Source organism: Capricornis sumatraensis, chromosome 19 (assembly GCF_032405125.1).
Source record: "Capricornis sumatraensis isolate serow.1 chromosome 19, serow.2, whole genome shotgun sequence".
NCBI classification, from domain to species: Eukaryota; Metazoa; Chordata; class Mammalia; order Artiodactyla; family Bovidae; genus Capricornis; species Capricornis sumatraensis.
In genome coordinates, this window is record NC_091087.1 from 69,522,158 (window position 1) to 69,546,965 (window position 24,808).

Sequence of the window (24,808 nt, forward strand, 5' to 3'; positions counted from 1 at the left end):
AGTTACGATGGAGGCAATGCCCACGGGGGGTTATTCCTGATGCTGTTCCCATCCACTATGGTGTCTCTGTGGATCTAGGATCCATTGATACAGCATGGCTCTCTGATCTCTGAGGCTCAGAGAGGTGAAGTGAGAGACTTGGAGCCATGCTGCAAGCCAAGGGCCCAGGGGGAGTTTAGTCCCAGATCCAGGATGCTCATCACAGCCACACATCCATGAGATGCTTCTTCTCTCGAGCGGTTCATCCGCCTCCACCTCTTGCAGCCAAAAGGCAGTTCCTGCAGAGGACTGCCACATTTGCGTTTTGAGCCGCAGCTCAAGATCCCAGATCTTGTTCCAGGCCCCTGGGGACGAATGGTCCAGTGGTTTTGCCTGATTGGGGAACCTCACAGGGATGCGGAGCCATGGGGCCCTGGCCCTGGAGAAAGAACACCTTTTGACATGGTCTTGACCCCATGCTTGAGAGCCAGGTGGCTCATTGAGCCATCAGACCCGGTTTTCCCTCCCTGAATAACGAGGTCAGTGTTCACTGGCCGCTGAGCCAGAAATGCCTTTGACGTGCACTGCACTTCAGCTAATAATCAGAACCAGGTTCGCAGGGCAGGGGGTGGAATGACATGGTCGTTTTGACTTAAAAGAAACATTTTAACTTCACATTTGCCAAGTTAAAGAGAAAAACCTCAGATCGCTTTTCCCCCTACCCGCTCTCGCCAAGCACCACCCCCAACCCATCTATCTTTAATTTTGATTTGTAATATATGGGAAACCTAACCCCTGGCTGTCATGCTGAGTGTTGCTTGGCAGACTCAAACCACTGTGCAGTTTGGCCCCTGCTAGAGGGAGGTTGACTTTGCAGAGGGGGTGGGGGTGGGGGTTGGGAGGGTGCTGATGCTCTCTGGGTCCCCATTGATTAGCAGTTCCTGAGACTGTCAAAGTGCTGCCCAAACCATGCCTGGCTTAGACCTGGCTGGGTCATCCCCTTCCTCTGGGGAGCCCGGTAGCTTCTCTTGACCTAGGGAGACCATGGGAGAAAGCAGTTCATGTTACATGTCATTGCTCAGGGCAGCTACCATGATGCTCTACAAATTTTCCTCTCTGCTGGTAGGTCCTTATCAAACTTCCTGTATCCATGTAACATTATCGTTGATAGGTTTGAGTAACAGACCTGATTTGTCAAAGTTTCCCTGCGTTCAGGCCCTTTGGAACCCTCCTACACTGACTCTGGCTGGACCATGTGGCCAGCTTTAGTGAATTAAATAATAGTACATATAGCCTTCCCTGATAGCTCAGTTGGTAAAGAATTCACCTACAATGCAGGAGACCCTGGTTCGATTCCTGGGTTGGGAAGATCCACTTGAGAAGGGATAGACTAACCCACTCCAGTATTCTTGGGCTTTCCTTGTGGCTCAGCTGGTAAAGAATCCACCTGCAATGTGGGAGACCTAGGTTCAATCCCTGTGTTGGAAATATCCTCTGGAGAAGGGAAAGGCTACCAACTCCAGTATTCTGGCCTGGAGAATTCCATGGACTGTGTAGTCCATGGGATTGAAGAGTCAGGCATGACTGAGAAATTTTCACTTTCACATACAATGAAATAAAAAGACCTGAACTCAAGACCTAAAAAGTGCTTGGAAATCAGGGTTGTCCCCTTGGAACTTTGTGCCTAAAGTGCAAACAGGCTTGGAGTAGCCTGTTTGAGGGGAGGAGAAGAAACACAGAGAGGTCCTGGTCACCCCAGACAAGGTCATCATACATCAGCCATGTCAGGCCAGCACAGCAGAGTCCCCAGATCCATGAGCAGGAAGCCCAGGCCAGCCTAGAAGAAGTGCCAGCTTGTCCAGCCCACACTGTGAGCCTAAGGACATGTGGGCTAAGTGGCTGCTTACTTAGGTCAGAAAATTCCGAGCTGGTTTATTACACAGCAGATCTAACTGATACACATTGCCAAAGTCATTTACAATGACTTGATGAATTATTTGTTTCTCTTCTGTACTGTATGACATTTGTATACTTTTTGCACAACTTCTCTGCCTCTCCAACTGAATAAGGAGCTCCATCAGCATAGTCTCCTTATGTCTGCTGATCACTGTTGACATTTCATGATCTCCAGCCAGGCACGGCACATAGTAGTTGTTCAACAGACACTTGTCAAATCAATCAGTAGCTGAATAAGGAAATCAGATCTAGTTTCGAGCCCCAGCTTTTCCAGTGTTGCTTTGTCATTTTCACTTCTGTTTCTGAGCCTCCCTATGCTTCAGTTTCCCCAACTGTGAAACAGGACTAATGATAGTCCTAGAGTCTCCAGGAAGGATAAAGGAAGTGATGTGCACAGCTTCCTAGGACTGTTCTAGCCCAGCACCCAACAGTGGCGAAGAGCATGTCCCAGCAAAAATGCTCTCAGTGCTTTCAGTGGCTTGTTGATGTCATGGGAATATCACGTATGGATGTGACAGTCGGGCCATAATTTGTAAAGTAATTAGCCTCCAATCAAGATAAATTAATTTAAAAATTTCAAAAAAAAAGAGAGGGCTGAGTGCCGAAGAATTGATGCTTTTGAACTGTGGTGTTGGAGAAGACTCTTGAGAGTCCCTTGGACTGCAAGGAAATCCAGCCAGTTCATCCTTAAGGATTCAGTCCTGAATATTCATCAGAAGGACTGATGCTGAAGCTGAAACGCCAATACACTGTCCACCTGATGAGAAGAACTGACTCCTTAGAAAAGACCCTGATGCTGGGAAAGACTGAAGGCAGGAGGAGAAGGGAAGACAGAGGATGAGATGGTTAGACGGCATTACCGCCTTGATGGATGTGAGTTTGAGCAAGCTTTGGGAGTTGGTGATGGACAGGGAAGCCTGGCGTGCTGCAGTCCATGAGGTTGCACAGAGTTGGACCCGACTGAACTGAGCTGAACTGAATCCTCACAGCAGACTCCTTTGGCCACAATTTCTGGCAGTGATTGTATGTTCAAAGTGGGAAGTTTGACACTGAGGCTGATCCTTGCACATACTGACATTTTGGTGTCTTTTGCCTTTTTCTTTTTTCTTTTTTGACTTCAGGGAGATTCAGAACCTCAGAAGCACAGGTGCCAACATACCACCTGCTTCTCCAACCCCTTTTGTGTATGTGTTTGTGCTCAGCTGTGTCTGACTCTTTGTGATTCTATGAACTGTGGCCCACCAGGCTCTGCTACCCATGGAATTTTCTAGGCAAGAATACTGGAATGAGTTGCTATTTCCTACTCCAAGGGATCTTCCTGACCCAGGAATCGAACCTGGGTCTCCTGCATCGCAGACAGATTCTTTACCCTCTGAGCCACCCCTTAGATGTTTCTTTCATGGAGCAAAGTATCAAATCAATAAGAGAGTCTCATGAAGAAGAAAGGAGACTTGAACACATGTGTCACTCATTTGCCCTCCAGAAAGGGAGTGCGATGAGAAAAGACCCAGAGCAAGAGTGATCCTCAGTTCAGTTGCTCAGTCATGTCCGACTCTGTGATCCTAGACTTATTTAAAAAGCTGAAATGAGGTATGGTTGGAGCTGAGGATGAGAGAGACCATTCTGGGAGCTGAAGCCAGATTGTTGGGCAGGGCACATATCACCCGGGGCCTCGAAGGTCTTGTTAAATGTTTTTCACTTTCTCCTTTGAGCTGTGGAAAGCAAATAAAAGGTCGTAAAAAGATCCCCTTTAGTCCAAGCTTAAATCTGGCTCTTGTGGCAACCAGCAGGCAGGATTCCTAAGAACAACGGCCTTTAAATCTCCTCTTGTTTCCTGTCCCTGATCCACCGGACAGGGCGTGAGTCACTTGAACTACTTTGTGTGTGTTGTTTGCAAACTATATATTCGTGAACGATTCAAATTGTTCCAAAACTATATATCTGGAACCTTAGAGCACGTGGAAGATGGAAGTTACAGTGACAAAATCTTCACTGCAAGAAGGACAGCAGATGGCACTTTCTGGACCTGACCAGGGACATCACTGTTCCAAGTGCACTTAAGTATCACCCATGAATCCACCCAGCTGACCTTAGACAGTGTGTGTGTGTGTCTGTGTCTGTGTGTGTTGGGCACTGCTCCAAGAGCAGTGTATGCATACATGTTAGTTACTCAGTCTTGTCCGACTTTCTGCAACGTCATGGACTGTAGCCTTCCAGGCTCCTCCTCTTGCCATAGAATTCTCCAGACAAGGATACTGGAGTGGGTAACCACAGCCTTCTCCGGGGATCTTCCTGACCCAGGAATCAAACCTGGGTCTCCCATGCTCTAGGCAGATTCTTTACCATCTGAACCACCAGGGAAGCCCAGTGAATGCATGACCTCATCTGAATCCCAAAGTAATCCCAGGATTTGTTCACAGTTGCTACCCTTATACCACAGACTTGGAAATGAAGCCTCAGAGAGGGTCAGGATTTTTGCCAAGGCCTGAGATTTGAATCTGAGCAACCTGACTCAGGATCAGCCTGAGTCAGCCTGGCATGCTGCAGTCCATGGGGTCTCAAAGAGTCAGACACAACTGAGCAACTGAACAATGACAGCAGCTTGACTCAGGAGGCTGTGCCCCTAGCCCCCAGGAGCATCACCTGAACAGGAATTAACATGGTCACTCCCATTTTGAATAGAGGGGATGTATGTACCCAGGTCATAGGGCTGGTCCACTGTGGAGCTGAGACTTGAACCCAGGAAGGCTGAAGGCACAACCAGGCTCTCGGTCACCATCGTATGCACTACTTTCATCGTCAACATCTGTATGAACACATACAGGGATGGATATCTCATGCAGTACATATTAGATTCTTTATTTCTCTGTGTGTTTCATTTGGGCCCCTTGAAAAGTACTCAATGTAGGTTTCCCTGGTGGCTCAGCTGGTAAAGAATCTACCTGCAATGCAGGAGACCTGGGTTTGATCCCTGGGTTGGGAAGATTCCCTGGAGAAGGGAATGGCTACCCACTCCAGTATTCTGGTCTGGAGAATTCTACGGACTATACAGTCGATGGAGTCATAAAGAGTTGGACACGACTGAGCAAAAGTACTCAATAGTGGGAGCTGTTAACATTGGTTGCCTGCAATGAACCAGGAAGGACTAGAATTAGAACCTGAATAGAAAATGTATCTTTCTGGTTCTTCCTGAAAAATCACAAGCCTTGTAAGTTACAGAGCTGGGCAAAGCTAAACTCTAAGTGTACTACCCTCTAGTCAAAGCTATGGTTTTTCCAGTAGTCATGTATGGATGTGAGAGTTGGAACACAAAGAAAACTGAGCATTGAAGAATTAATGCTTTTGAACTGTGGTGTTGGAGAAGACTCTTGAGAGTCTCTTGGACTGCAAGGAGATCAAGCCAGTCAATCCTAAAGGAAATCAGTCCTGAATATTCATTGGAAGGACTGATGCTGAAGCTGAAGCTCCAATACTTTGGCCACCTGATGTGAAGATCTGACTCACAGGAAAAGACCTTGATGCCAGGACAGATTGAAGGCGAGGGGAGAAGGGGACAACACAGGATGAGATGGTTCGATGGCATCACTGACTCAATGGGCATGAGTTTGAGCAAGCTCCGGGCTGGGAAGTCTGGCGTGCTGCAGTCCGTGGGGTCATAAATAGTTGGACACAACTGAACAACTGAACTGAACTGACCTGTACCACCTTCTTGTGTTTCTCATATGAAAAATAAAAACAGAAGAAGAGTGTGCTTAACTAGATGCGAGGGCAGCTCTGCTGCTTTGCAAATCAGATTTTTAATATTTGTAAATAAACATTCTCTAAGGATTTACAACTCAGATTAGGGCTGCATGAAAACAAGACAGAGACAGATCATTGGTGGAGCCACCGACACCCCACTGGTGAGTTCAGGGCTGAGGAGGAGCAGGTGTGCGGCTGGGAGTCTCCTCCTGTATGCAGGGCAGGGTGACCTTTCCTGAGCCACCGATGTGCTACCTGGGTTTGCAGAGCAAGCTGCCGGTGGGTGTTGCGTCTAATCTGCCTTCCTCTTGGGCGCATCTGTATGCATGTCAGCGGACTCTCAAGTGCTGAGATGTACGCAGAGCAGCAGTGGGACTCCTCCTTTTCCCAGCCTCACAAAAGGGGGTGTGACAGTTCAGGCTTTCTTGGGAGGTCAGAGGACTGACTTGGGGGTGATAGTTTCTATGGGAGGTCAGAGGTTAACTCTAGTTTGTTAAAGGGATGGCAACTGAACTACAAACCGAGCAGGACCTAAGGGAGGGGATGCACAGTGAAGCCATGCTTATCTCCTGCCTTGAGGAATTTGGGCTGAGCTGGGGAATCAGAGAGAGGGGAGGGCTCGGAGCAGCATGTCTCCCCAGCAACTCAGGAGCAGATGGACATCAAAGGTCACGCGTGCAAGGACCATGAAAGGACGCTAGAAGATCTTGGGGGAAGGCGGGGAAGTTTTTCTATTTTCCATCCCTGCAGGAGGGCAGAGATGCTTGGTTTCAGGTCTAAGAGAGTCGCAGTTCCTCTTTGTATTTGGGTGGGTGGGGTGGGTGGGAAAAGACTGCAGGGTTATCATTTGCTCCCCAGGGCTTCCTGAGACTGGGTCTTGGGGGAGGAGCAAAGGACGAGAGGATGCTCCTTTGTTACAGTCGCTCTGGAAACCTTGAGAGAGGGGGTGCTATCTCTAGCTCCATTGTCATTGCTTAGTTGCTCAGTTATATCTGATTCTTCCTGACCCCATGGTATATAGCCTGCCAGGCTCCTCTGTCCATAGGATTTCCCAGGCAAGAACACTGCAGTGGGTAGCCATTCCCTTCTCCAGCAGATCTTCCTGAACCAGGGATTGAACCCGGGTCTCCCGCTTGGCAGGCAGATGCTTTACCATCTGAGCCACCATCGTCACAGCAGTGAAACAGATCGTTTATTTATGGGAAGTTTCCCAGATGAGGCAGGATCCAGCAAGAGCCTGGGTGGTTGCAGAATCAATCTTCATGTCTCTCTCCATCAAGAGGCTCCATAAAGGGCTCAGTAGGGTCTGAGGCTACAGAGGCAGCTCCACGATATCTAGGCTTTGTGGGATCCTTTGTCTAAGACCCCTTTCGTGTTGTCATGGTGACCACTCAGCCTCCAGCCCCACCCCTCTGACTCTGCATGTGATGGGATTCCTTTCTTGGGGTGGGGGACGGGGGGCCCATGGGCAGCCCTGGGGCTGTCTGGCTATCAGCTCTCCCAGGCCAGCAGAACTGCTTTTTCCTGTCCTGCTGGTTCCTCTCCTAGCAAGGCCCGCTGCATGCAGGGTGGCCTACTTCGGAGGTGAGCAACTCAACAGACCAGAGATGAGAGGAAGTGATAAGGGCAGCTGGCTCCCGGGCCCCCAGCTTCCTCTTCTGAGGAAAGTCAGGTTCTCACGGTGCCTGTGAGGCCCTGGCAAGCTGGGCTGCAGCTCTGCCATCTCAGGGAGTCACCCGGCTTGGGGCAGCTTCCCACTCGACCCTTCAGCCCTAGATGATGGTGGCTGATAAAGCAAAAAGGCCACCAAGGACCGGTCTGTCCAGGCTGGCTTCTCAGCGGGGTTTCACTGCCATCAGGGATGCTGGAGATAACCAGCTTCATGTGGGCTCCCTGCCCATATCCAGGGGGACCCCTTTCCCCACAGAGGACCGAGCCCCCCAGGAGGGACAGAAGGGAGCTGGAGTGTTTCTTGGGCTTTTGTCAGGTGCTGGGTTCTGGTCTGAGCATGTCAGGGAAGAGTCTTTCAAATGCTCTTAACATCTTGTAGCTAAAGCAGAGTTTCTCCACCTTGTCTCCCTTGACATTGGGGTTCAGTTCATCCTTTGTCTTGGGGGAGGGATGTTTAGGTGCATCCTTTTCGTTTATCCACCCGATGCTTGTAGCATCCCCATCCCCCAGGGATGACAACCAATGGGGTCCTCAGCCGGTGTCCCCAGGCGAGAACCACTGAGACATAAACAGGGGATCTCAGAGATCACTGAGCACAAAGCAGAGAGGATGCCTCTGAGACCCCACAGCTGAGACCAGAGTGCAATCCAGGGAGTTCTGTTATTTTTACTTTACTTTTCACAGCACATGCTACTTGAGTTCAGGAAATCCTAACCTCTCTGAGTTGATGCTCTGAACTATAAATAACATCATAATTCTGTGCCTCGAGGGTGATCTCTGAGCTCAGATAGGACCATGGGTCCTCAACAGACAAATGTAGGTGATGGGGTTAGGTTCACGGTGGGTTCCTTCTCTCACCATGGAAATATTCTTCTGAAGGAAGACAGGTGCCTGTGAGAACATAGCAGCTCTTAACCTGATCTGCACATCAGAGTTTCCCTGGAGGCTGTGATGACTATGAATGCCAGGGCCCCGGGGTAAGAGGTGCTGGTTTAGCAGGTCTGGGTGGAACTCGGCATCAGGAGACCTTGAGAATTCCCCAGGTATCCCAACACTCAGCCAGAGTTGAGAAGAGCTCAGAATTCCATCTGAAAACCAAAGTGGCTCCAACGTCAGGTCCACCTGTTACTGCGTTCTAGGCAGGAAGGAGGAAGTCCAGTGAGAAGGGGATGAGGGAAACCTGGCCAACGGTTGCTGTTGGTGGGGCTGTTTGACGCTGATGGTGCTGAGGAGGAGATAAGGAGCCTGGATCTTTATGGTGCTGTCTTCAGAAGGTTCAAGAACAGACCTGAGATATTTACATGTGAAACGTACAAAAGTGAGTCAACTGCTGCTTGAAGGTAAGTGGAAAGAGATGAACTGTGAACCTCAGGGCAGTGTGTAATTAAATACTTTAGATGTGCTCTTTAAATAAAGGCACGAAGAATTGCTCAAGTGAGGGCTAGGCAGAGAGTGGGGTGGGCCCCTCTTTTCCTCCCTCCCCCTCCCCCGCTCCTTCCTTCCCCGCTCTGTGCCCCCTCCACCCTCCTTCTCCCCTTCCTCTTCCTCCCTCTATTGCTCCTCCTCCTCTTCCTTCTTTCCTTCCTTCACTCTTTTCTGTTTGTCTCTGTTAACACTCATTTTCTTCTTTGGGCTTATTTTTCATCTAGAAGACAGAGAGTTAAAGTTGCTCTGAATGTCGAGAGCCAGTGTTGCCCACTGCTGCCTCCACTCCAGTTCTTTAATACGCATGCACTGAGAGTTTACTAAATTTGAACATGTTAGAGAGCGTTTGATATCATGCTCCTCTCATTTGATTATAAAAGCATGCATCTATATCCTCATATAATTCCTGAAGACATTATTTTGATACCTATGTAATCATCTCTCCTGTGTGTGGGTCTCTCTATCACAATTTCTTTCCCTATTTTCCCTCTGTTTGCTACCTCTATTGCTCTCATCTTTACAAAGAAAACACTATGCTAAATAAAGTAGTAAGCATCCTTCTCTATTTCCTCCAGAAACATTCCTGGAGGTAAAATTATTTGGAAAAACTGGGGACCGGTGATGTCATGCGTCGTGATGACTGTGGATTGCCTTCTATAAAAGGACGGACACATTTACAGGTTAATCCGCTTGGTGTGAGAAACTGAGTCATCCATCTTCAGCAAGCCTGATTGAAAACTTTCCAATATTGACAGTATAATTGCTAAAAAATAGTACTCTATGTTTTGTTCAACTTGCCTCTGTTGGGTTATTGGCAGTGATAAATATTAATAGAGATTCATGTTTCCTAGTTTCTTAAAGATCTTTTTGGTTATGGATTTTTTTCATGAGTGTATTTTCTGTTTACTCTCTTTATGGGTTATATATTGAAATGCCTTTTCCTGAATTTATAAGGCTTCTTCCCAGATTAAAGATGTTAACATTATTTCCCTTTTACATTTTTTGTATGCTTTCAACAATATTTATTATTTCTTCTCTCCCTGGCATTTAAGAGAAAAAATATACTCATGGGGAAAGTTTTTAAAAACAAATACAGAAATGCAGACTACAAAACTAAACTTGTTTTGAATCCCACCAGAAAAAAAAAAAAATCACTGCTGCATTTCGGTGCAGCTCCAGCTACCAATAGGAATATAATCCTTAAAAAAAAATGTTTAGAATTGGAATTACATAGTGATGTCATACTATAATCTGTTTTGTGGGCATTTTATTTGTTCACTCAATAGTCCAATAAGACATGATATTTAATGGCTATCAACTCTTCCATTATACGGATGCAATATATCATTTTAAATAGTTCTCAGCTATCAGGAATTCCAGATATTTCAAAATGTTATCTAAAATAAATACTGCTGCAGTGAACACTCTGCCACATACTAAGCTCATCTAAGTATTTCTCTTGGTTGTAGTCCTGAGTTGAACTGTTAGGTTTATGATCTGCTCATTCTAAAGACTGTGATTTAAAAAGACTAAATTGTCTTTATAACTGTACTTATGTGCATTTTGCCTGCTGTTTTATTATTTATGATTTCTAATGGATCCCTTGTATTAAATTTGTAATTGCATTTTAAATTAAAATTGTAATAAAATGTTTGAGAATATGTTTTAGAAAAGAGTAAATTCTCTTTAAAAAGAGTTGAACTGAGTCACCCTTTCACTCAGAGTTTTTGAGAGCAGGAAAGTCTCATGAAAGGTGACAGAAGCAGAGATAAGATGTTTTTACACACTATGTGATTCCCAGGTGTTCATCCAGTCTCCCTTTTTCTTCCCTTCAAGATGAGTTTCTGCCCTCATACACTGTTGGTGAGATTGTAAACTGGTACAGCTGCTATGGAGAACAATATGAAGGTTCTTTAAAAAGTTACCGTATGTTCCAGCAATTCCACTTGGGGCATTCATCTGGAAAAGATGAAAACTCTAACTCAGAAAGATACATGCACCTCAGTGTTCACAGCAGCACAATTTACAATAACTAAGACATGGAAGCAACCTAAATGTCCATTGATTGCTGAATGGATAAAAGCAATCTGATGTCTATGTATATACATAGAGAGAGACAATGGAATATTACTCAACCTCAAAAGAGAATGAAGCAATACCATTTGTGGCAACATGGGTGGATCTAGAGATTATCCTACTAAGTAAAGTAAATCAGAAAGAGAAAGACAAATATTGTATGATATCATTTATATGTGGAATCTAAAAGAAATGATACAAATGAACTTACTTACAAAACAGACGTTGACTCAGACATAAGAAATGAACTAACGGCTACCAAAGGGGAAAGTTGTGGGAGAGGGATAAAGTAGGAGTTTGAGATTAGCATATACATGACTACATATAAAATAGACAACCAAGAAGGACCTACTGTATGGCAGAGGCAACTCTACACTTTATTCCGTACTAACTATAAGAGAAAAAATGAATATACGTGTGTGTTTGTGTACATGTATATACAACTGAATCCCTTTGCTGTATACCTGAAACTAACACAGCACTGTACATCAACTATAATTCAATTAAAACAAAAGCATGAACTCCCGAACTTTTGCAAAATTTCAAATCAAGCCTTTTGGGATTATGAAGCTGTTATTTGTCACTGTTTATTTTGTGAAGTACATGACTCTGTTGGGTATTTCTAGTTTAAACAACATGCAGGCTGACATTTTTTCCCCCAAACCACAGTGGCTTTCTCTCCACTTCTCTCCCTTAATCATGTTTTCATAATTTCCTTATGGGCATCAGACATAGTGACAAGATCCACACTGTGAACGTCAGGGCCAGTTAGGGAGGAGGACAGCTGATATTTTTCAAAGTGACAGGTCAATGTGGTGCTGGGACCAAGGCGTTCTGGAAGCAATATCCTTCCAGGGGTACTTGGCCATGAGGTTGGATGGTAGGAGCAATGTTTGGGGTATCTTGATGCTATGGTCGTATCCTGCTATGCTCATATTGTGTGGGGTATCTTGATGCAGAGACAAGAGTGCTGTGTGTACTGACACAGAAAGTGCAGGTAGCAACCCAAAATCATCTTTTACGGAAAGGGAGCAGGGCAGAGGCAGAGACAGAAGTCTTACCAAGTGAGATGTAAATTATTCTAAATATTAGCAATGATGCCCATCATAATGCTTGCTATGATCCAGGCTGCAGGTTGCAAAGTAAGGGCTTCAGTCTAACTCTGGCCCACTGTCTATCTAAATAAAGTTTTATTGGGACACAGCTATACCTAGCATTTGCATGATGTATACAGCTGTTTTTCACACTCTAAAGGTGGAGTTGAATAGTTGTGACAGAGACAAGGTGATCCACAAAGATGAAAAGTGCTGTTGTCCAACTGCCGGCCACTCCACCTTTCTGGATCAGAACTCCCTGAGGGGCATGCCTTGCTCATTCTTCTACAGCCAGCACCTTGGACTGCAGAGAAGGTGCTCGAACAAAACCTAAAAGAAGGAGGTGCCATAGACCATGGAGACATTGAGTGTGAAATAAGGTAGGAAAAGCAGGGGTCAGGGAACAGACACAGCAGGGTTGGAGTCCTGATCCTAACCATGCCTCATGGTATCACCCTGGGCAAGTCACTTCACCTCTCCAAATTCTCGCTGGAAACACGGCCGGAAACACTTCTCTGCAGGGTCATCTTCAAGCTTAATAAGAAAGCAACATGAACAGTTTCTCTGATCATTAAGTTTGGAATCAAATGGGGCAGAAGGCGTAGACTTTTCTAGCTTTTTTCTTCTTAATTCGCAAAAGTTGCAGAGATGCATATTTTATGAACACCAAAAGGGGAGGGTGAGTGAAGTTGCAATCACCCTGGTGGGACAATTGGGCATACTGATTGGGAGATGGTGAGATCACAAAACACCACTATCATGTAAGAATTGAATCGCCAGTCTATGTCTGACGCAGGATACAGCATGCTTGGGGCTGGTGCATGGGGATGACCCACAGAGATGTTATGGGGAGGGAGGTGGGAGGGGGGTTCATGTTTGGGAACACATGTAAGAATTAAAGATTTTAAAATTAAAAAAAAATTAAAAAAAAAACACCATGATTCAAAGAGAGAAGAGGGCACACTAGTTTCATATGAGCCCCTACAGCCTAAGTGGGCAATAGGTTGTGTTAATTCATTATGAAGACTCCATCAGCAGAGTATTGTCATCTCTCTTCAGACAGACAAGTGAGATTTAGAGTTAGAGGACTCAGATGCTCACAAAGGCACACGTGAAAGATAAAATGAGCAAAAGGACTATGGATTTGTAGGATGAACAGAAGAAAATGAAGAGAGAGAAGGTGGGGGAGAAAGAGATAGGGAGAGGAAGAGAGGGAAAGACAGTGAGAGAGAAAGACAGAGAGATAAAGAGAGACATACACACAGGTACAGACTTTACCTCCATCCTTTCCCAGTCACCTTTGGCTTCAAAGGATGTTTGAGGAATCAGAAACTCTTCTGCAGCTGCAAATATGAAAGTCATTGACACCTCGCCAGGGGCAAGAGATCAAGTTTCTCATCCTAGTCCTGATCAAAATCAGAAAGCAAAGAACTGTGCAAACAAAATGCGTTCTCTGAAGTTAACACTTGCAGTGTTCTCTGGGGCTTCGGTTTGACTTGAGTGCTGGAGCTGGGGCTTGTACTGTCCAACCCAATTTATCCATGGTGCCAACCCCCAGCTGACGAGCAGGGGAGAGATGCAGAGTCATGTGCATGCAAAAGGCTGTCCTTTAAGAACATATACTGATGTCTTCAAGGGTCTCTTTAGGTTCTCACTTGTTAAACTCAGGTCAGAGGATTTGGGAATCAACTCTGAAATGTCATATTTTGGTGGAGGGAAGATTTTAAAAGTGCGGTCAGCATAATGCTTAGGAATGCTCTTATAGCCTTAACTGGAACTGAATTTTTCTCTTACCCTTCCTATCTAGAACACAGCCAATGATAGGGGAAAAATGCTAGAAAAGATGACAAAGAGATCTATCAGTGGTCGTGTGTGTGTGTGTGTGTGTGTGTGTGTGTGTGTGTGTGTCTGTGTTTAACTTACCCTGTTAATCTGGGTTTTGAGTACTTCCTTACTTCCCAACACCACAAGGTATTCCATTCTTATCTTGTATATTGCTTGCTTCGTTCCTAGAATCAGAATCAGAATATATCTCTGCTTCCTTTTATTGGAGGATGGGATTGGAAACAAACCTCTGTGCATGATGTGTGCTTGAGATACTGGGGTATCATATTTTCTGGAGAACCATCTTCTTTCAAGAGAGAAAAAATGGTCAAAAACAAGAACATTCCTGGATTTGAAGAGTCAACTATTACACATGAACATCACCAGACAGTCAATACAAAAATCAGATTGATTATATTCTTTGCAACCGAAGATGAAGAAGCTCTATATAGTCAGCACAAAGAAGACCAGGAACTGACTGTGGCTCAGATCATGAACTTCTCATTGCCAAATTCAGACTTAAATTAAAGAAAGTGAGAAAACCACTAAGTCATTCAGGTATGACCTAAATAAGACACGATTGTACAGTGGGAATGTCAAATTCCCAGGGATTAGATCTGATAGACAGAGTGCCTGAAGAACTATGGACAGAGGTTTGTAACACTGTAGAGGAGGCAGTCACCAAAACCATCTCCAAGAAAAACAAATGCAAAAAGGCAAAAGCATTGTCTGAGGAGGTCTTACAAATAAATAAGAAAAAAAAGAGAAGTGAAAAGCAAAAGAGAAAAGGAAAGGTATACCCATCTGAATGCAGAGTTCCAAAGAACAGCAAGGAGAGATAAGAAAGCCTTCCCCAGTGATCAGTGTAAAGAAATAGAGGAAAACAATAGAATGGGAAAGACTAGAAATGTGTTCAAGAAAATTGGAGATACCACGTGAACATTTCACGTGAAGATGGGCACAATAAAGTATAGAAACTGTATGGATCTAACAGAAGCAGAAGATATTAAGAAGAGGTGGCAAGAACACACAGAATAACTATACAAAATGTATCTTAATGACCCAGATAGCAATGATGTTGTGATCACTCACCTAGAGCAAAACATCTTGGAGTCTGAAGTCAAGTGGGCCTTAGGAAGTATCACTACGAACAAAGCTAATGGAGGTGATGGAATTCCAGCTGAGCTATTTCAAATCCTGAAAGATGGTGCTGTTAAAGTGCTGCACTCAATATGCCAGCAAATTTGGAAAACTCAGGAGTGGCCACAGGGCTGGAAAAGATCAGTTTTCATTCCAATCCCAAAGAAAGGCAATGCCAAAGAATGTTCAAACTACTGCACAATTGCACACATTTCACACACCAGCAAAGTAGTGCTCAAAATTCTCAAAGTGAGGCTTCAACAGTACGTGAACTGAGAAATTCCAGATGTTGAAGCTGCATTTAGAAAAGGCAGAGGAACTAGAAATCAAAATGCCAACATCAGTTGGATCATTGAAAAAGCAAGAGAATGCCAGAAAAAACATCGACTTCTGTTTCATTGACTACACTAAAGCCTTTGACTGTGTGGATTACAACAAATTATGGAAAATTCTTCAAGAGATGGGAATACCAGACCAACTTACCTGCCTCTTGAGAAACCTGCAGGTCAGGAAGCAACAGTTAGAACTGGACATGGAACAACACACTGGTTCCAAATAGGAAAAGGAGTTCATCAAGGCTGTATATTGTCACACTGCTTATTTAACTTATATGCAGAGTACATCATGAGAAATGCTGGTCTGGAGGAAGCACAAGCTGGAATCAAGATTGCTGGGACAAATGTCAACAACCTCAGATATAGAGATGACACCACCCTTATGGCAGAAAGTGAAGAGGAACTAAAGAGCCTCTTGATGAAAGTGAAAGAGGAGAGTGAAAAATCTGGCTTAGAATTCAGCACTCAAAACACTAAGTGAGCATCCAGTCCCCTTCATGGCAAATAGATGGGGAAACAATGGAAACTGTGAGAGACTTCATTTTCTTGGGTTCCAAAATCACTGCAGATGGTGACTGCCGCCATGAAATTAAAAGACACTTGCTCCTTGGAAGAAAAGCTATGACTAACCTACACAGCATATTAAAAAGTAGAGACATTACTTTGCCAACAAAGGTCCATCTAGTCAAGGCTATGGTTTTTCCAGTGGTCATGTATGGATGTGAGAGCTGGACCATAAAGAAAGCTGAGTGCTGAAGAATTGATGCCTTTGAACTGTGGTGTTGGAGAAGACTCTTGAGAGCCCCTTGGGCTGCAAGGAGATCCAACCAGTCCATCCTAAAGGAGATCAGTCCTCAATATTTATTGGAAGGACTGATGCTGAAGCTGAAACTCCAATACTTTGGCTACCTTATGTGAAGAGCCATCATTAGTAAAGTCCCTGATGCTGGGAAAGATTGAAGGAAGGAGGAGAAGGGGACGACAGACAACAAGATGGTTTGATGGCATCACTGACTCCATGGACATGAGTTTAAGCAATCTCTGGGAGATAGTGAAGGACCAGGAAGACTGCCATGCTGCATTTCACAGCATCAAAAAGAGTTGGACACGGCTGAGTGACTGAACAACAAAGTTAGTATTTTTAGAAAATAAGTGTACTCAGAGTGACTGATTTTTTACTAGACTGAGAATAAAACTATGTTGCTTTAAGTAGAGAAAGATTATGCACAGACTTTAGGACTTCCCAGTTGGCACTGTGGTAAAGGATCCGCCTTTCAGTCAAGAGATACAGGAGACACAGAGACCTAGGTTAGATCCCTGGGCCGGGAAGATCCCCTGGAGTAGGAAATGGCAACCCATTCTGGGCTGGAAGATTCCATGGACAAGGAACGTGGTGGGTTACAGTCCATGGGGTCTCAAAGAATCAGACACGACTGAGTGTGCACAATTACCAATTTTATCTACACATAGATTTTAATGTTGATGAATAACTATTTACTATGCAGTCTTTAACCACTTACTATCCTGATGGTTCCTCACTTGTAAATGAGAAAAATGATGTCCAATTTAGATACTTATTTTTAAATTTAATTTTTGAAAAAAATCCTATATTGAGATAGAGTTCATTAACAGTGTTTGTCGGTTTCAGTTGCACAGCAAGCTGATTCAGTTATACATATATGTGAATATCTATGCTTTTTTTGAATTCTTTTCCCATTTAGTTTATTACAGAACATTAGGCAGACTTGGCTGTGCTATACAGTAGGTCCTTATTAGCTATCTATTTTAAATATAGTTACATGCACACAGCAATCCCAAGCACCCACTTTATCCCTCTCCTCAACCTTTCCTGTTTGCTAACCATACATTGGCTTATTTTTAGAATAGACAATCACATATTTTGGGTTGGCCAAAAAGTTACTTCAGGGTTTTCCCTATGATGTTATAGAACATTTTGGCCAATCCAATATAAAGTCCCCAGATTGGAACCTCTCCAAGGTACTCAAAAAATACTCTAACCTCCTCATCCTAAAAGCCTTTTAGCATAATCTTACACATAAATGCAAAGTGCTTATTAAGACACTTAATCCTCATAGCAACCCTAAGAAGTTGGTACTTAGCAGTTATCCTCCAGTTTAAAAAAAAAAAAAAAAAAACCTTGAAAAAAGAAGAAGAAAAAAAATAAAACAAAACAGAGGTTGGTGCCAGAGACACAGAGAGGTTAAACCACCGGCCACTGTCACACAGCACTGGAGCAGGAAAAAGGATGCGCTCTGGCTCCAGGAACCCACTTTTAATCATGACACTAGAGGATGGTCTTGCATAAATCAGGCACCTCACTTGTAAAATGGAGCTTACAATACCGAATTCATAGGCTGCCATGTAGCCCAAATGTGTATATACATTCAAGCAGTAATTATTCAGAGAATATTTTTCACGTGCCAGGGAGCATATAGATCAGCTAGAACTTGGTGAAATTAGACAAATATGAAAGCTTTGAGCAGACAGAGTTGAACAGGATCATGATTCAACTAGCTGGATTTTGGATCCTTTTGATTCCTTGACTTGTGATGTCCAAACTGCCCAGCTGTACATGGTCAGCCTAGCAGAGACTAGACTAAGACTTCCTAGAAGGGAACTAGATAAGTGCGTTTTCTACCTTGATGGGGCTTCTATATGTTGAACATGCATTTTAGAAGTTTTACGAACTCTAAAGCAAAGCAGAGGGCAAAATGCACACAAGATGGTCATTATTGTCATTTTTATCGCTGATCAACCTCATTATTAGCCATGATGACATTAACAAGCCGCAAAGCTAGCAGAAAATGCTGGCAAATATTTAACAATTAGCTTCCAGAAAAAAAAAAAAAAAACACAGCCCTGATTGGTATATTTCTTCCAATTTCTGTGGAATAAATACTCCTGCTGTGGCCCATTTCAAGCTTCCTACTTGATGTCATCAAACCTGGATTCCAGGAGAGATGAGCACCACCAGCTCTTGTGAGCCAGAAGGAGGGACTCCAGGCCCTCCCAGAGGGCAATGATGGAAAAGGACATCATTAGAGGCTGCTTTGGATGAATGGGGGGGACAGGAAGAAGGAGGTGATGGAGAATGTTCTATAGTTTGTATTTGAGCTCAGTTCTATTGGACTCCAAAGTCATAGTTTTCCCACCCGCCAGGGCTCTGAAAAACTTTCCTGTAGATTCTGTGTGTCTATCAGAGAGTTTGGGGCTTTTTGTCCTGGATGCTGCTGCCAACTGGAGAATCAGTGATTCGGTTCTGCAGCTGTTTCTTGTGCATTATGTATACACACAGCTCTGTGTTGGTCCCCAAGGGTGACACCCGGGGAAGAAGATTTAGGACGTCATACCAGTAAGGGACTGAGGGTCCAGTGAGGGGCACACATGCCCACGCTCTGCAGGGCCACCCGATCTGCTGGTGACAGCATAGAGCCTGCAGTCGGGTGGGTGGGAGGGGACAGAGGTGGCATGATGAACTCCAAGTGGGGGCATCAGAGAAGACTTCCTGGAGGAAGTTGGGGGTCTGGGTTTGGAGGAAGGAAAAGACCAGATGTTCTCCTTCTCCTTGAGAAACTGCCCCTGTCTACTTGGAGACAGTTAAGAGCAGGCTCAAATGTGCCTTCCACACGGTCAGACCTACAGGCCTACAGTTAAGTCAGTTAAGATAGTTAAGTTGGCCTGTAGTTAAGTCAGGTCAATGCTTGGGGATCCATCTCTCACTCCCTTGATCTGGGCTGTGTATCTAGTCTCTGTTTTGTTTTTTTTTTTCTCTGATAAGCCAAGGACTCTTTGGGTTTAACATTTTTTTAAATCATTGTAAATTTTTTTTGGAAACTTGGTTTTTTATTCTTTTATGGTATTTTTTTTCTTTTGAACTTTTTATTTTGTATTGGAGTATAGCTGATTATACCTAGACAGCATATTAAAAGGCAGAGACATTACTTTGCCAACCAAGGTCCATCTAATCAAGGCTATGGTTTTTCCAGTAGTCATGTACGGATGTGAGAGTTGGACTATAAAGAAAGCTGAGCACTGAAAAACTGTTGCTTCTGAACTGTGTTGTTGGAGAAGACTCTTGAGAGTCCCTTGACTGCAAGGAGATCCAACCAGTCAGTTCTAAAGGGAATCAGTCTTGAATATTCATTGGAAGGTCTGATGCTGAAGCTGAAACTCCAATACTTTGGCCACCTGATGAGAAGAACTGACTCAATGGAAAAGACCTTGATGTTGGGAAAAATTGGAGGTGGGAGGAGAAGCGGACGACAGAGGATGAGATAATTGGATGGCATCACTGTCTCAATGGACGTGAGTTTGAGTAAGCTCCGGGAATTGGTGATGGACAGGGAAGACTGATGCTGCAGTCCATGGGGTCAAAAGAGTCGGACTTGACTGAGCGACTGAACTGATAGCCGATTAACAATATTGTGACAGTTTCAGGTGAACAGTGGAGGGACTCAACCATAATATACATGGATCCATTCAAATATAGGATTTCTAAAGATATTTATTTGTTCATTTAATCCATGTATAATTGATTTAATTACAATGTTGTGTTAGTTTCACACGTAGAGCATATTCGCCGTTAAAAAGAATGAAATAATGCTGTTTGCGGCAACATGAGTGGACCCAGAAATTATCATACGTGCAGTAATACAGAGAAAGACAGATATCACATGATATCACTTTTAAATCTAATTTTAAAAATTATATAAATGAACTTATTTACAAAACAGAAACAGGCTCATGGATTTCACAAATAGACTTCTAATTACCAAAAGGGAAATGTGGGAAAGGGGTAAATTAAGAGCTTGAGATAAACACACTATTCTATATAAAATAGATAATCAACAGGAACCTACTGTATATCACAGAAATCTCTACTCAATATTCTGTAATGATCTCTGCCTTAGCTTTTCATTTGTTTCTTCATTCAGTCATGATTTGTAGGACCCTTGATATAGTACTCACAATAGTAAGTTTTTGTTAAGCATTTACTATGCTCCAAGCACAGCCTCCACTGACATTTAATCTCTGCAATAATCTATGAGATGTTATTACTATGTACCTGTCCTGATGAAGAAATGAAAGCATAAAGGACACCACTAGTGGTTTGGTGAGACGTGACTGAGGTTTAAATCCAGGTAGTGCAGAGCCCAGGCAGGAAGGTCTGAATGATACTATCTTTTGTGACTCATCATGTGATGGGCAGGGGCTCCAGGGAGCGCACGCAGCAGACACAGCCAAAGCCTTCTAAGGTATCAGTGTAGGAGGGGAGACGAGTGCAAAGAAGATGCGGAATAAACATATCACTACGATGGACAGTCGGGGAGTAACCTCTCTGCGTCTCACTTTTCTCTGCTGGAAAAGGGGATAGTAAAAGTAGAGTCTTGGTATTCTTGTGTAAGGATAAATGAAGATAATCTGGGTAATTCACCCGGCATAGAACCTGTGATTAAAAAGCCCTCCATCAATACATGTCAGCTATGCTTATTACTTTTTATCTTTACTACCTTCTTAGAGAAGCAGGCTCACTGGAAATGTTTACAAAATAAATGCATGGATGGATTAGAAGCTGGAAGAATACAGTGCATTCTTCCCAAGTTACCTGGGTATACTCTTACATTTATGCATGGAGTTTACCATTCCCACACTTGTGAAGCCCCCCCAGAGGATTCAGTGCTTTCTGGAAAGCAAAGCCCCAAGCCTTCCCCCTCTCCCTCAGCCTCTGGGATGTTTAACAGGGGCAAGTCAGCAGGTCTCATCCCTGTGCCACAGACATTTGTCACAGTCTTTGTGGCTGGAAGTGTGCAAATACAATGATGTACATCTTCTAGGGGAGCGGTGGAAATCCTATCTAAAGCAGCTGTTTGGGTACCAGCTGCTTGGTAACAAATACATCTTCAATGAAATCAAACAATCCGGCAGCATTGATTGATTGAGAACAATTGCTTTTAAATACAGTCTAGTAGCCAGGACTGTTAACATTCTTTTTCATTCAATTAGTTCAGTTGGTTTGGATTAGAGACACTTGGCTATTAGCTAAGAAAATTAATGCTATCGCCATTCAGCATTAAATCCCCTACCCTTCTTCCCCCTACGCTAATGCAAGGCAGAGCCACCAGCAAGATAAATTTTCGAGGGTATTCCAACTGTTTGCGAGGAAGGGAGTCTCACAGGAAACCAAATGGGAGACAAACTCCCAAATGGGAACCCGTCTCAACCCACAATCTGGAATGAGGGGTGGGGGGCTGGGAAGAAGTGACTCAAATTTCTTGCACAGAATCTGACAATTTATCTTGGGGTCTAACCTGACTTTGCATGGTATATAAATACTTCTGAAACCAGATTTCACAATAGGACCATAGACATTTGCAGGAAGGTGTTCCATTCACCATAGAATATATCTCAACAAAAGGAAGCACTATGCATCCTGTCACTCAAATGAGAAGCCTGGGAGTGATCCGCGGACTCTCTCCTCTCCTACTCTTTTTATCAAATGAGTCCCAAACTCTGGGAAGTCTACGTTGTGCATCTCTTTTCAGTCTGCCCCTTCTTCCCATTTCTGCATCTCCAGGGAGGGACCTCGCCATGGTTTCTTACCTTGGTTAATGTTTTCGTGGCCTTAACTGGCTTTCCTACCTTAATCTCCCTCCTGCCCACCAGTCCTAGGAATTTGGAGCCATCAGTTTGCTGGGTTGTCATGACAAATGGCATAGACTAAGGGCACTTAATAACTGATGCTTATATTCTCAGAGCCTAAGGGGCTGGAGGTCCAAGAGCAAGGTGTGGGTAGGTTTGGTATTTTCCAAGGTCTCTTTTCTTGGTCTAAGAATGGCCACCTGCTGTTGTCTCGTCATAAGGTTGCCCCTCGGTCTGTGTGTTGTTGTTCGTGTCCCAATCATCTCGACTTGGAAGAATATCAGTCATGTTGGATTAGGGCCCACTCTAATGACCTCTTTTTACATTCGTCAGCTCTGTAAAGGCTCTTTCTCCAAATACAGTCATATTATGACATTAGGATTCAATAGATGAATTTTGAAGGAACACATTTCAGACTAAACTGGGAGGTTCCTAAGTCAAAAATAGAAGTGGTCTACTCTATTTCCTTAAGCCCTGTATAGATCCCTGTGGGCCTCAGGGTAAAGTCAAGTCCCTCGACTCCACCCAGGAGGCCTTCCATACTCTGAGGTTTAGTTTCGAAGTCATGTCCATCTCTTGCCACGCCATGGACTAAAGCCCGCCAGGCTTCTATGTCCATGGGATTTTCCAGGCAAGAATACTGGAGTTTGCCACTTCCTTCTCCAGTGGGTCTTCCCTATCCAGGGGTCAAATCTGGGCCTCCTGCACTTGAGGCAGATTCTCTACCGACTGAACTGCCAGGGAAGCCCATACTCTGGGGCCCTGATTATCCTTCAGTGTATCTCTTCTCCCTTCCTTAAAATGGAATTTCTATTTCTGTGTCAGGTACCTTCAAAAGGCTTATGGATACTAATGCACTTCCTCCTTGAAGAACTGAGCTGCAGAAGCAGGATCAGTGACCTTCATTCCAATAGGAGATTCACTGGGCAAGCCCCATGTGTTAATTATCTTTCAGTCCTCCATACCTAACACGGGGTCTAGTGTCAAGTAGATGCTCAATTGAAAAAGTGAAAGTGTTAGTTGCTCAGTCATGTCCTACTGTTTTGCAACCCCATGGACTGTAGCCCATCACTTCTGTCCACTGAATTCTCTAGGCAAGAATACTGGAGTGGGTTGCCATTTCCTTCTCCAGCACATCTTCCCAACCCAGGAGTCGAACCCGGGTCTCCTGCATCGCAGGCAGATTCTTTACTATCTGAGCCACCAGGGAAGCCCATATGATCAATTAGAAATTGCTAAATGAGGTATCTTCAAACCAATATTTGATCTTCTATGCAGCTGTGTGTACTCAGAAGACAGCATCCTGGAAAGCAAGGGGTGTTGAGGACTGACCTGTGTATCTCCTTGTGGGCTTGGAGGTTTATCTGAAACATCACACCACTACTCCTGATGAGGACACAGGCCACTCCCCTCTGGGGGTGGCCTTACAGGGGGATCTGCTGTACTTCGGCCGTGAACACTCCTCCTTGAGACTACCTTCAGAGGCTGATGGAGGATTTTCTGATGGGAGATCTTCCACGTTTGAGTTTACTTCCCTGCCACTGGGGATGCAGACAGTGATGTGTTTAGACTGCAAACTTGATGAGGCTCAGATTGGCAGGGTTTCCTCCACTCCTTCCTCCACAGAGCAGCTTTAAGAGCCTTTTGGTATCACTGAGAGTTGGGTTTGGGAACATCATTTTTTCCCCAGGATAACTAAGAAAAAAAAAAACTTTAGGGTTGAGATGGGAATGTTTTCAGCATTTGGGAATAATGCTAATCTTGTCAGTCCTCTTTCTCTTATTAGTTTCCTCAACACTTAAATTACCAGAAGTTCATAAGAGAATTGATTTTAAACTAAAGCACTATTTGGAGAAACCACACCTAACTTAGTAGATGAACCAGGCTTGTAACAGAATAAGGAATCCCAAGTTCCCCCCAAGATTTAAGAACTCCTCAGATCTAGACTAAAAAACATAAGAAATCAGGGAAGAAAATTTTAACACTTTAACCTAAACATTTTGAATTTTGGACTTTTAACTCAGAAGAAACAAAAACCCAAAATCTTTTAAATTAAAGAAATCTTTGATATATGTGTGTGTGTATGTGTGTGTGTGTGTGTGTGTGTGTATTTTTGGCTGAGCCGCAAGGCATGAGAGATCATAGCTCCCTAACCAAGTATCAAACCTGTGACCCTTCTGCAGTAGAAGCATGCAGTCCTAACCACTGGACAACCAAGGAAGTCCCAAGAAATCTTTCATTTCTCTGAGATTCGATTTGCCAGAGGATTTCATCTTCAAACTACACCTTCCCAACTGATATTGAGAAGAGTTTATATTGTAGCTGAGCAGCTCTGATATTGACATTTGATACGTGGAGTGCCTTTGTACATTTAATTGTGAGCCTGTCTTCCTGCTTCCTTCTGTCTCAACACAGAACTTCTGATGGGGACACAGTCTGGCTGGAGATCACTTGGGACAGGAAGAGAGGAACGAGTCAAGTTTAGACTCAGAGAAATAAGGCTTGTTGACCCATATCAGAGCCTTCTTGTAGCAAAATCTAAACAGTTTCCCAGGGGCCCTGGGAGCCACAAAGAGGAGCAGGGGTTAGCATCAGGTCACTAGTGTGGGGAGGACCAGTAAGATACCCTTTCTCTGTTGACCCCCTTCCGGGAACAGCAGGATCAACGCTTGTTTTTCAAGCCCACTGTGTTGCGAACAAGCTCATTTAGGGGGAGTCAGGGCGATGCCTCTTCCCTTCCTGTGTTTCCTTCCAGGGAAGGAAACCTTCCTTTACCACCTCCCTCCTGGCTTCCCATTTCCTCTTTCTTGATGACTAAACATGGGAATGAGTACATTAAGCAGCCTTTTCCCCAGCTTCCTTGACAGAGGTCCTCCGCAGCCTCTTATCATGGACGAGTGAATTCCA